Source organism: Schistocerca gregaria, chromosome 8 (assembly GCF_023897955.1).
Source record: "Schistocerca gregaria isolate iqSchGreg1 chromosome 8, iqSchGreg1.2, whole genome shotgun sequence".
In the NCBI taxonomy this organism is placed as follows: Eukaryota; Metazoa; Arthropoda; class Insecta; order Orthoptera; family Acrididae; genus Schistocerca; species Schistocerca gregaria.
The window spans coordinates 448,793,060-448,806,675 of record NC_064927.1 but is presented as its reverse complement, the minus strand read 5'-3'; positions in this window follow the sequence as shown (position 1 = coordinate 448,806,675).

Here is a 13,616-nt window from a genome sequence, read left to right as displayed (position 1 = left end):
TTGTATCAGTGCACAGTGCAAGGAGCATAGACCTACCAAATTAGTTTTTCACAGTTTCGTGCAGCGAGATAAGTTTTTGCTTTTATCGATATTTGTACTTTATCTAAACCTTCCCATTAGAAATGGGAGTCACAAAGTGCAATTTGTGTGTGTAAAGCAGGCAACACATCAAAACTATAAGCTTGACATACTTGCATGATCAAGCACTTCATGCAAGCATGCCTGAATGTCTGTTGGGTAATTTTATGCAAGCATCGGACTGAACAGTTTCGCAATCATATCAAATTACAGGGTGTGTATAATTCAAGTTCTAGTTAGTAAGAGAACCACCACTCCAACTACAGGCCACTTGACCACCGTGTTATCCTCAGTGAAGGATTGAAAGGGTAATGCAGTATGTAAAGGGGGACAAAAATCTAATAGTCTATGGCGACTGGAATGCAGTTGTAGGGGAAGGAGTAGAAGAAAAGGTTACAGGAGAATATGGGCTTGAGACAAGGAATGAAAGAGGGGAAAGACTGATTGAATTCTGTAACAAGTTTCAGCTAGTAATAGCGACTACCCTGTTCAAGAATCACAAGAGGAGGAGGTATACTTGGAAAAGGCCGGGAGATAAGGAAAGATTTCAACTAGATTACATCATGGTCGGACAGAGATTCCGAAATCAGATACTTGATTGTAAGGCATACCCAGGAGCAAATATAGACTCAGATCACAATATAGTAGTGATGAAGAGTAGGCTGAAGTTCAAGACATTAGTCAGGAAGAATCAATATGCAAAGAAGTGGGATACGGAAGTTCTAAGGAATGATGTGATATGTTTGAAGTTCTCTAACGCTATAGATACAGCAATAAGAAATAGCACAGTAGGCAGCACAGTTGAAGAGGAATGGACATCTCTAAAAAGGGCCATCACAGAAGTTGGGAAGGAAAACATAGGTACAAAGAAGGTAGCTGCGAAGAAATCATGGGTAACAGAAGAAATACTTCAGTTGATTGATGAAAGGAGGAAGTACAAACATGTTCGGGAAAATCAGGAATACAGAAATACAAGTCGCTGAGGAATGAAATAAATAGGAAGTGCAGGGAAGCTAAGAGGAAATGGATGCAGGAAAAATGTGAAGACATCGAAAATGTGGAAAACATGGATAACGAGAAGGGACAGGATGATAGGACATCTGCTAAGACATGATGGAATGACTTCCATGGTACTAGAGGGAGCTGTAGAGGAAGACAGAGATTGGAATACGTCAAGCAAATAATTGAGGACGTAGGTTGCAAGTGCTACTCTGAGATGAAGAGGTTAGCACAGGAAAGGAATTCGTGGTGGGCCGCATCAAACCAGTCAGTAGACTTTTGACAAAGAAAAGTCTGGCTCTGGGGTTGTCTGGAAGATTTGGTGTTGAGCGCTTCAGTTACAAACGGAGCCGAACTGAAGGCACACATTGCGCATTGCATGCTGAAAGTGACCCGAAGACACTCCGATCTGTTGCGAAACAGATACAATGCTCTGGAAATATGTGACGAAATAAAATCTTGTGGCGAGAGAGTGGTAGTAGTGAGTGTCGTGAGAACAGAAAGTGAACAAGCCACCGAAAAGTTCGTTCCACCTAACATACAAGCAACTGTTAACAAAAACCTAGAGCGAAAACTTAACAACTCAGCCCATAATGTGCCCAAAACGTTAACATCTGTTAATAATATAATACATAGAGACTGAAAAGAAAGAAGATCGTATAATAGACTGCAAAACTTCGGAAGACTCTAGCACAACAAATAATGCTTTTACTGTATATACAGGGTGTCAAAAAAGGTACAGCCCAACTTTCAGGAAACGTTCCTCACACACAAATAAAGAAAAGATGTTATGTGGACATGTGTCCGGAAACACCTAATTTACATGTTAGAGCTCATTTTAGTTTCGTCTGTATGTACTGTACTTCCTAGATTCACCGTCAGTTGGCCCAATTGAAGGAAGGTAATGTTGACTGCGGTGCTTGTGTTGGTTCAAATGGCTCTGAGCACTATGGGACTTAACATCTGTGGTCATCAGTCCCCTAGAACCCAGAACTACTTAAAACCGACCAACCCAAGGACATCGCACAAATCCATGCCCCAGGCAGGACTCGAACCCGCGACCGTAGCCGTCGGGCGGTTCCGGACTGAAGCGACTAGAACCGCTCAGCCACACCAGCTGGCGCTTGTGTTGAGATGCGACTCATTGCTCTACAGTACTAGCATCAAGCACATCAGTACGTAGCATCAAGAGGTTAGTGTTCATCATGAACATGGTTTTGCAGTCAGTGCAATGTTTACAAATGCGGAGTTGGCAGATGCCCATTTGATGTATGGATTAGCACAGGGCAATCGCCGTGGCGCGGTACGTTAGTATCGAGACAGATTTCCAGAGAGAGAGGTGTCCCGACAGGAAGACGTTCAAAGCAATCGATCGGCATCTTAGGGAGCAGGGAACATTCCAGCTTATGACTCGTGACTGGGGAAGACGTAAAACGACGAGGGCACCTGCAATGGACGAGGCAATTCTTCGTGCAGTTGACGATAACCCTAATGTCAGCGCCAGAAAAGTTGCTGCTGTACAAGGTAACGTTGACCACGTCACTGTATGGAGAGTGCTACGGGAGAACCTGTTGTTTCCGTACAATGTATGGCGTGTGCAGACACTATCAGCAGCTGATTGGCCTCCACGGGTACACTTCTGCGAATGCTTCATCCAACAATGTGTCAATCCTCATTTCAGTGCAAATGTTCTCTTTGTGGATTAGGCTTCATTCCAACGTGATCAAATTGTAAATTTTCACAATCAACATGTGTGTGCTGATGAGAATCCGCACGCAATTGTACAATCACATCATCAACACAGATTTTCTGTGATCGTTTGGGCAGGAATTGTTGGTGATGTCTTGATTGGCCCCCATGTTCTTCCACCTACGCTCAATGGAGCACGTTATCATGATTTCATACGGGATGCTCTACCTGTACTGCTAGAACATGTGCCTTTACAAGTACGACACAACATGTGGTTCATGCACGACGGAGCTCCTGCACATTTCAAAGTGTTTGTACACTTCTCAATAACAGATTCGGTGACCGCTTGGTTGGTAGAGGTGGACCAATTCCATGGCCTCCATGCTCTTCTGACCTCCACCCTCTTGACTTTCATTTATGGGGGCATTTGAAAGCTCTTTTCTACGCAACCCCGGTACCAAATGTAGAGACTCTTCGAGCTCGTATTGTGGACATCTGTGATAAATACGCCATTGTCCAGGGCTGCATCAGGGATTCCATGTGACAGAGGGTGGCTGCATGTATCCTCGCTAACGGAGGACATTTTGAACATTCCTGTAACAAAGTGTTTGAAGTCGCACTGGTACGTTCTGTTGCTGTGTGTTTCCATTCCATGATTGATGTGATTCGAAGAGAAGTAATAAAATGAGCTCTAACATGGAAAGTAAGCGTTTCCGGACACTTGTCCACATAACATATTTTCTTTCGTAGTGTGTGAGGAGTGTTTCCTGAAAGTTTGGCCGCACCTTTTTGTAACACCCTGTATACTTGCCGACAGTCTCGGTAAAATATTGGCAGAAACCCTACATAACTCAGGATGCAGTGTTACTAGCATAATAAAACTTGATGCTCCACTGAAAGAGATCGTCAATAACTGCGAAAATCTGAGTATCAAGATAAAGAAAAATGATCCTAGGGAGCGGAGTAGACATCCGCTGCAGTGATGTATTACCAACAAAACGAGCGCTAAGAGAGACGCTCGAAAAGGTCAAAAATGTACATATTATGGTAACCAGCATTCCATAAGATATTTTTTTTAATGAAATCTTGTGTTAACGTAGAAACCAAAAAAAAACTAACACACTGCTTCACAAAATAACGAAGTGCTACCCAGATTCAACATTTGCCCAGCTAGATTTCAGAAAACAACATTTCATAAACAGTGGAGATCTCCTAAATAGAGCAGGACAACTGTATGTCTGTGCTCAAATTATGGAAACAATAAATAGTCTCAATGATCAACACAAACTGCCTGGTATCCTCACTATGTCAGTTAACTGAGCGAATGGAAATTTGCAAGAAAATATCTAAGATGACAGAGATACCTAACATACCGGTACCAGTATCTGAAGGAGTGGTAGAATATGGGATACCAGCAGGAATGTCAGGAACATCCAGCAGAGTTGGAGGGAACAATTTCTTCAGATGAGAAAGCCTACAAACCTAGTGTAAACTCGTGCACCTGAAACCTCCAAGGATGAAGCTGTCAGCACAATGCAACACACTTAATACCTCATGCTCATCTGTAACTAGGACTGCAACCACACCAACAGCGAAGAACCATTCTACTAGATCCAGAAACTCATCAGCTGCTCTGCAGACATCGCAAAGGAAGAGCCTGAGGATAAGACCTGCTGTGTGTAGTGACTATTCTTTTATGGGATCTTCACAATTCAAAGAAGAAGAAAAGGCACAATCTTCAGTGTCAGCAACAAGAAAGTACAAAGGTAAATAGTGCAGCAAATCCACTACATGAAACTTTAACATTCGTATGCCAAAATGTGCAGGGACTAGAAAGTAAATTAGCTGAAATAGAAGTTCTATTAACTGACTATCTAAAAGATATCAACATACAATGCGTAAGTGAGCACTGGGTAAAAGAAATCCTAGCATAATTATAACAAATTTTGAAATGATTAGCAAATTTTATACAATCAACCATAAAGGGGGTGGGACATGTTATTATGTTACGATGGGGTAGAATCAAAATAAATTAAATGTAAAACTAAAATGCATAGAAAAAGATTTTTAATATAGTATATGTGAACTAACCAAATTAAAAATTACTATTATTTGTTTGTACTGATCACCATTGGCAACTTTGCCATTTTTATGGAAAACCTTGAGGGACTACTGAATGAACTTAAACATAATGTAATTGTTCTTGGTGATTTTAATGTTAACTTTAAGAATGATTGTAGTAAATAACAGCAACTGTGCAATCTGTTGTTGTGTCATAATATGATGGCAACAGTAAATGAAGTTACTAGATTCGGAAATATGTCTGAAACTATAATAGATCAAGTATTTATAAACAAGGGCAAGTGTGAATATAACACTGAAGTAATTGACACTGTTTTCTCGGTTCACAAGGGTATCAAACTGAGTTTAATTGTCACATCTTACAAGGACCCTGTTATCAATAACAATTACAGAGAAAGGAGATTTGTAAATGATGGCAACATAAGAATTTTTAATTACATTCTGGAAAATAACAACTGGGGTAGTGAATCAAGTGGTGATGTCAACACATAGTTTTACTCATTCCTTGAAAGCTACAAATACTGCTTCGATGTTGCCTTTCCTATAAAAAGGGTCGAAACTAAACATAAAACCAATACATGGGTTACACAGGGGATTAGAAAGTCATCAGACACTCTCAGAAAGTTAAATAAATCAGCCAGAAAGAATGTAGCACTAAAAGCACATGTGAAATGTTATAGAAGCCTGTACAAGAAAGTAATAAATGCAGCTAAGAAGCTTGATAATGATTCATATATTGAGAAAGGTAACAACAAACTGAAGTCAACTTGGGAGGTAATAAATAAAAATATAGGTAGACACAAAACAAAAGATAACAGCTTTGTGATTAAAAGTGAGGCTGCAACTGATAAGGACCCACTTCAGATTGCCAACATATTTAATAAAAATTTTACAAATATAGCCATAAATTTAATCAAAACTAAATACAATTCCAATAGCAATGTAAAAATCCCCATGAATGACATGATAATGTTCCTTTATCCAGTAACTGAATCAGAGGTACTAAATGCTATAAATAAGTTAAAAAATAAAATGTCATGTGGGTTTGATGGGATTCCTGACAGTCATTAAGCAAAGTGCAAGAAACATAGCCTCACATCTCACTGAAATTACAAATGAATCTTTTAGGCAGAGGTGTTTCCATCGAAACTTAAAATGTCAACTATAAAGCCACTTTACAAGAACGGTGATAAATATGATGTTAGTAACTTTAGGCCTTTATCAATGTTTCCAGGTTTCTCAAAAATAATAGAAAGGATAATGTATCATAGACTATACAAATTTCTTATTAAGAATAGAATATTGGTTAATGCGCAAAATGGTTTCTTTGAAAATAAATCAACTGAAACAGCTATATTCAATTTTTTGCAACTTGTTCTCAATTCCATAAATAGAAAGGAATTAAATTGTGAATTGTTTTTAGACTTATCAAAGGCCTTTGAAGTCACCAACCATATGGGATACATCGAGTTGCCCACAAATCGTTTGAATCATATCTGTCAGACAGGTATCAGAAGGTGGAGATAAGCTGTGCAGACATATTCATCAAGATTCGAGAAAGCTTTGTACGGAGTACCCCAGAGATCTGTATTAGCGCCATTGCTGTTTTTAATATTTATCAATGACCTACCAAGTCAACTATCTGAAGCAGAGGCAGTACTGTTTGCTGATGATACAAGTTTGTTTGTTAAAGCAAATAGTGAAGCTGACTTACAGGAAAAATTCACATTAGCAACAGACGAAGGAGACAGATTGTTTAATGCAAACAGGCTCATTGTGAATGCCAAAAAAACAATGTGGATCAACTTCAGACATATTACAAATAAAATAAAAACTAACCTTACAGTAGAACTGGGTAAGTCAAAGATTGAACAAGCATCATACACAAAATTCTTGGGAGTATGGTTTGATGAACACTTAAGATGGGAAAAGCATGTAATGTCATTGAACAAAAAATTAAGTCAAACATGTTATATACTTAGAATGCTTAAAAGCTCATGTAATATTAAAACAGTGTTATGTGTTTATTTCTCATTCATGCACAGTTTATTAAGATACGGGTACAGTTTTTGGGGAACAACAGTCTAACAAAACATTCATTTAGACTACATAAGAAGGCAGGCAGAATAATAAAAGGTATAGGATATAGAGACTCTTGTAGGCATGCTTTCAAAGAATTAAAACTCATGATACTACCATCCTTATACATACATAAAAAAGAACACGAGGAATTTTCTACATTAAATGGAGAATTTCACAACTACAAAACGAGGAATAGGAATGATTTCCACAAAAAACAGCTATGTATCACAAAAGTGTACTATACCAACCCAAAATCCTCTACAGTGCTCTCCCCAAAGAACTAAAAATAATACCAAAACTACACATATTTAAAAGAGAAGTAAAAAACATGTTATTGAGCAATAGTTTTTACAGTATTGAAGAGTTTATGAATCATTGACAATAAAAGTGCAGTTAATATTTCCCTGACTTAATAAATATGTGTAATTTCTCACATTTAAATACTTGCTGTTTGTATGAAAGTGTGAAACAGTGTTAATGTAAGAATGGAAATAATCTTTGATGTGAGAATCACTAGCTTTTTTTAATGTTGTTATTCTACTTGTATATTTTTATGTTAATGTACTTATAGTTCTATTAAAATTGTAATCTCTAAGTGACAAGTAAATTCAATTATAAATTTTCATGTATATGTATTTTAAATTGTAATGTTTATTGGCAAGTCGTATGTCATTTTGATGATACTACAAGGACGCTAATAAATTGAATTATTGTTTCTCGATTTGAACTTGGGGCACGAAACGGTGGACAACGTAGTTAACATCTCTTGTGCCAGCCTCGTAATAATTATAAACCGGTGTCATTTTACTTTTTGTACGGTTTTTGGCCTCAGGACAATTAGAATTCGATTTTCCCCACCCGATGTGGCGCGACCTTGCTGTTGTGGATGGACTTACCTGGCTAACAGTGCTACAACTGTTTGCTGCCGACCTTTTGCAGTCATGCAGATTGATGAATACAGATTATGTGATGTGCAGCTCAAACCATAGTCGTTGTATTACAATTCATTAGTCATTTGTTGCAGATCCCATTTACGTTAAGAAACCTACAGCGCCATCTATTGGTAAAATTTCAGTTAAATTTTTTCTTCGGTGACGTTACCCCTTGCGTCAATAATATACTGTTCAAATTTTACGTCATTCTAAGCACTGTTTCCCTTTCTACAGCGTTTTGAAAGTGGAATTTTAATTATGGACACCCTGTACATATGAAGAACAGAAATTGAAAGCCAGAATGAGATTTTCACTCTGCAGCGGAGTGTGCGCTGATATGAAACTTCCTGGCAGATTAAAACTGCCCGCGAAAGGCAAAGGTCCCGAGTTCAAGTCTCGGTCGGGCACACAGTTTTAATCTGCCAGGAAGTTTCAGAAATTGAAAGGATTTTAATTGCCAAATCTTACATTTATCAGAGAAGCAGAAAACAACGAATCTCTCTTTGTGCGTAACTTACTTGTACTTAAAAAAAATGAAAACGTATTCTGATGGCGCAGAATTATGCCGCCCACCACATCAGTGAAAAAAATATGAGGCAGACTTGAAAATAAATAATTGATTAAGAACATCTTTGATGCTTCTTAGTGCCAGTACAAAATTTATGTTTCAAGTGTCATTAATGCGGAGGCACTATGATTTATTTGGGATAATACACTACAGAAATACAACGGTTGTATTGTAACTAGTAGAATTGTAGTCAACAAAAAATATTTCTCGTCTCTCTTAAATTTATTACAAGAATTACAAAATTAAATTCACGAAAAAATTTTTCTGTTTTGATCTCTGTGTCGTACATAACACCATTCTTGGGATAAGATGTTGCAAAGTTTACTGTAAATCCACAGTCTAATATAATAGTCGCGACACTTCGCCTTAATTTTGTTGCCAACTTGACCAGAAGAAGGGATCGGTTGGTAGAACATGTTCTGAGGCATCAAGGGATCACCAATTTTGTATTGGAGGACAGCGTGGAGGGTAAAAATCGTAGAGGGAGACCAAGAGATGAATACACTAAGCAGATTCAGAAGGATGTAAGTTGCACTAGGTACTGGGAGATGATGAAGCTCGCACACGATAGAGTAGCATGGAGAGCTGCATCAAACCAGTCTCAGGACTGAAGACCACAACAACAACAACTGGTCCAAGCAGCCAGTAAGTTAAATTGTTGAGATTTGCGCGATCGTGAAAGCGAATACCACTTGTTTATTTTGGTTTGTACAACGGTTTTTACAAATGGGAGCATTAGCATAGCACAATAAATTGCAGCAACGACAAGAAGTAGATGCCTACAGGAAGTACTGCCCGCAACCTCCAGACAGCAGCCGACCTCACCTGAGCAGCAGACCGAGAGGTCGCAGGCAATGATACAGTCAGCTACATCCACCGCCCTCTCTGAACCACCTCGCCTCCAAGCTTACCTGCTATGCTGGCGCCATGGAACTTAAGGGGATGTCGCAACTGCCGCACTCCCTGTGCGCACCCAAACAATTCCTGCGGGCGCATTTAGGCGTGACATCCCGCCATGATCATCGACGGGGCCTACCTTCCGACGCTGCACCACTTGCTCCAGCTGTGCAATGCCTCTATGTCATGGACCTGTCATCGGGCATGCACTTTCCAGTCGACACCGGCACCGATGTCAGCATTATCCTGGCCAAGTTAGCAGGCAACACACTTTCTCCTGGTAACCTCGCTTTGATAACCGCAAATCATTCTCCTATCGTGGTCCTGGGCTCCATCAAGATGTCACTTCGCCTATCACCAGTCACGACCTTTTCTAGGGCCTCCCACATCGCTGACGTAGATAAACATGTGATTGGGTTGGAGTTTCTACCACTACAAACTTTCACCAGACCTGCAGGCCGCAACACTCTGCCACGCGTCTGGTTCTACTGTTCCGTGCTCGAACGAGTTTGGCACAACTCCACGCTCCACCTCATCGCTACGCTGTCCACTTGTGCATCTCTGCTCGAATGTATTACTGCATGTCTCTCTGAGTTGACGGATACCCGCATGCGGATCGACGGGTGCTGCCTTGGCTGAACTGGTTCACGTATAGAGTACTATTTGCAGTCTGTCTGCAGAGCCAGTTCTTTCGGATTCGTCAGCTGCTTCTAGCGCATCTTCATTCTGCATCGCTCCTAGGTCGATCTTACCATCCCCTGCTTCCTCTTCCACACCGTCGCAGCTCAATCTACAGGACACGCATAATCCCAGTCCATGGGATCCCTCGCTTCGCGTGGCTGCCATGCCACGCCCTCCATCATTGTCTGCCTCCGTCACACTGCTTAACATTGGCTTGCCACAGACACACATGTTCACACTTCGTAGGATTCATTGCATCGTGTGGCTGCCGCACCATGCTCTCAGTCGTTGTCCGCCACCGACACACCGCCCACGCCATTCTGAACGTCGTTTTCAGTCATAAGAGGGAGTGCAAGAGAGGGTGCAGTTATGGGATGAGTCAGCGGCTGACTGCGTTCTCCCAAAAGGAACTGATCGCCTCATCTCCCAGTTGGATAAATGTCGTGGCACGTGACGTGATTAACTGTGAATGGAACCATTTCATGTTACCGTTAATGCGGGTGTTCGGTTTTCGTTTGACTGTCCCGTATACACTGGTGTGCAAAATTGAAGCAACAAACGGAAATTTTGCAAGGCCGCGTTTATTTTGACACAGAACAGTATAAACAGGTGAAATTAAAGTAGAAACAACATAAAGTATACACAACGTAGTCAACTGCAACATGCATAACGGCAGTCAAAAATTATCTTCGTTTTTTCCAACTTACAGGATTTGCACACACAACTGGTGAATGTGCTCAGTATGAGGTATGACCATCCATGGCACCAATACAGGCCTGACAACGATGGAACATGCTGTGAACAACGTCATCAATCTCATGTTGAGGCAATAACGGCCATTCTTCCTGCAGAGCTGCTCACAAGTCTTGGAAAGGGGTTGATGGATGCTGACATGATGCAACCCCTCTCCCTAGCGCATCCCAAACGTGTTCTATGGGATTCACATCGAGAGAGCGAACAGGCCACGTCATGCGTGCAATATCTTCTGTTTCAAAAAAAACACCTATGCTCTGTGAGGTCGTTGAGCATTATCGTCCATTAACACTGAGCCTGGGCGCACAGCACCTCGCAACAACGCGCATAAGATCCAAAGATCTCCTCACGGTACCTGAAAGCAGTGAAATCTTGCTGATTCACCTGTACAATTTCCTGAAGAGGTGTTTGAGTGGTCAACATAATCCCTACACACGCCATTGGAGATTCTCCTCGGTATCGGTCTCTTTCCACAATGTTTGGGTCTCGAAATCGTGTTCCATGTGTCCTTCAGATGCGAGTCCATTGAGAATCACTCTTCAGACCAAATCGGGACTCATCTGTGAAAAGAACATTGGCGCACCGTTCGATCGTCCAGGTGCCATGTTGACCGTTCCACTCTAGACGTTCCTTTCTGTGAAGACTTGTCATCCTGCTGAAGCCTTCTGGACACTGTTTTCCTCGATACAGCACGTCCAGGGGATGCTGCGAGCTCACATGCAGTAGTAGGAGGTAATGTCGTGTCATTACACCCAAACAAAGATCCACTATTTCTGATGCCAGACGTTGTCAGCCCTGTCTCGGTCTCCGGCATACAGTTTCGGTCTCTAGATACTGTCGCCTTATCCGAGAAACAACAGAACGAACCACATTAAGCCATAGGGCCACATCAGATAGCGACTGTCCTGCTTCCATTCTTCCTATGGCCCTCAACAGCAGAGAGTCTGTAGGCGTCTTCTGTATGCCATGCTCCACCGTCTGTGACTGTGTACCCTCGAATGTGGGACTACCCTGCAAACACTACCCCGCTTGAAAAGTGACCTGACAGCATTGCTGGCGTTGTTGTCCCTTGATCTTCCACGCAGAACACGATCGGAACGACATCTGTTGACAGTCTGTATTATTATATCGTGCATTACATACAGGACGGGGAAATAACAGTTTGTTGTTTAATTTTGGACACCAGTGTACATATTTTTCCTAGCAAATAAATGACAATTAATCGTCTGTTTCCAGGTATTCAGCTAAGTTGTTTCCATTGTCTGCACAATATTTCCGACACCGACGCAGTCATCTTCTCGAGGAGCTGCGAGTTTTACTGTTATGTGCACTCGCTGCTTCATTGGCAACATACCCGTAGCACCTGAAGAAGATGACTATAGTGTTGTCCGAAATACTGTGAATAAAAAGAAAACAAAAACTCGGCTGAACACCCCGAAGCACACGATTAGTTAATCATTCCGAGAAAACCCGAGCTACCTCAAATTAATATCGATCTTTTGAAGTCTTTGGGTAATATTTCTCCCATTGTTTCGCTTCTCAACAATTTACTATACAAAATGCGTCACGAGCGATCATTATGAGTTTTCCTTTGGTCATTAATATACGTTATCATTGCTAGTTGCTCAAAGATACTATATTCCGGCTTTGTGTATGACTGTGGCCATCTCGTCATCCCACTTTCGCCATTCGGTACTGGACAATGGGAAGTGATGTGTTGACACTGCGTCTAGTGTGAAATCACCTCCATTTGATGGTACTCTGTTGTTCCGAGAAGAGATATGGTGTCGCTCTGGTTCTGAGTCGAGTGGAAAGCTTGGCCCAGAGACCCCGAGGGTTCTGTTACAAGCTACGCAGTGTCTTCATAGACCTGCGCCATAAGGTTAATAGTTGTAGCCCCCCCCCCCCCCCCCAATAATGGGTCAGGTGTGCACTACACATCAGAGACAGGTACCTAAGTAGCTAACTGTTTGTGGGGTGCACACTTTTATTATTATTATTATTAAAAAATTATTATTATTATTATTATTATTATTATTATTATTATTATTATTAGACGAGTTTCCATCCAATCCAGATAACGATAGCTGCAGGAATTCCAGAAGTGTCAGGATAAGATCCAAGGAAATGCCTTTGACAGCTGAATAGCGGATAACTGTAGGAGCATTCGCAACAGTGCCACAGTTTTAAGGGCCCATAAAAAGCACTCTAGCTCACATAACATTATGCAAAGAAAGCTGGTTAAAGTCTGAAGTTGATAGTAGTGAGATCTTCAGAGAAAATTTAAGCGTATACCGAAAGGATATGAGTAATGGAGTATTTGTCGCAGTAGACAAGAAACTCAAATCCAACCGAGATAAAAATTAAAGCTGCATGTGAGATTGTTTCAGCAAGATACAGAATCAAATGTGGTCATAAAATTACCATAGGGTTCTACTGACAAAAACATTCGTCTCCTAATGTAACCGAAAACTTCAGATAAAGCCTCATTACTCTTGTACTGTCATAATTGAGGAGACTTTAATTCTCCAAAAACCAACTAGGGTAATTACAGTTAGTGGTGGGCGTGAGAAGACATCCTGTGAAATATTACTAATGTCTTCTCTGAAAACTACCTAGAACAGATAGTTCATAACCCCATTCATGATAGAAATATATTTGATCTGATGGCAACAGACCTGACCTCTTTGAGGAAGTTCACACCGAACTGTTATCAGTGACCATGATGCAGTTATAGCAAGAAAGAATACCGAAGTACATAAGGCTAATAAAACAAGCTAAAAGTATAATTTCACCATACTAGACATAGAAGCAGCAGCGCCATACCTCAATGCGGAGCTTGAAACTTTTAGATT